Raw genomic sequence first — 1,149 nt, forward strand, 5'->3', positions numbered from 1 at the left:
TCCTCTCCATTTTCTGAAAATAAGTTGTACATCATCATAACTACTAGTTTCTGGACGCACATCTCTCACTATAAGGACAGGACCAGCACCAAAGAGGAGTTGCAAATGGCATTTCTATGACTGGAATGTCTCTTTTTAGAGCTTTTGGTCCGACCATAGGAGGTGTTTTAATTGGAGGTGTCAGTGTGGATAAATATGGAATTGGTGGACTGGGGCGTATTAGTGATGGTGGTGGTCAGAGTGGTGAAGCAATAGAATCAGCAAAACAACAAAATCGCAGCCAACATCTTAACAATGACATTATCACCAAAGTTCTTCTAGGAGTTCCAGCTAATTCACTAAGTGAGTTGAGAAATTATGATGCAAGCAATGTTTTAACATGATATCCGATCCTTATTTCATACTCCAACACAGCCTTAGTTCTGGATAAGGTGTGAATGTGTAATCATCCAAGAACGCTTACAATACCATCAACAGGTTCACAAATATTTCATCAACATAAAAGATGGGAAGATTTTGAAAGAGAAACTAAGAAATCTCAAAGGGACGATTCTTGCTTCTTGTAATGGTCTACTACTATTACAGATTAACAATGATAATTATGTTATTTTTTTTTTGGTGAAGAATTATGTTATTAATCCTACAACATAGCAAAAAGTGAAGCTTCCGCCATGCAGTAATCAATCTTCTATAAGAAATTCCTGGAATATGTACTAACAGTAAAAAAATACTAACCTTCAGTGGAAAGAATTTGGAGTCTTCTCAAAGATGGTGTACTAGGGAAAAACCTTCAGTCCAGGAAAAAAAACGAACCTTCAGTAGAAGGAAGTAGAAGGAATTCGTAAACCTTTCAATGATGGTGTGTGCTTCGTGAATATTTATGTGTTTTCTTAGGATTTCTTTTTGTATATTGGCGTATGCTTTCAATAGGTTTTTGTTGAATGCTTCATGAATATTGATGTCTTTATATATATTTTAATATGACAGCAGTTGTATAGCATAAGAACTCTGTTGTTGATCCATTAACTAATTCGTATCCATATCTATTAACTAATCCATATCCATATCCAATAACTAATACATATCAATTAACTAATCCATTATAACACTATAACACGGAATAAGTTGTACATTTTTATGGATCACAAC

This window comes from Coptis chinensis, chromosome 6, assembly GCF_015680905.1.
Source record: "Coptis chinensis isolate HL-2020 chromosome 6, ASM1568090v1, whole genome shotgun sequence".
NCBI lineage: Eukaryota > Viridiplantae > Streptophyta > Magnoliopsida > Ranunculales > Ranunculaceae > Coptis > Coptis chinensis.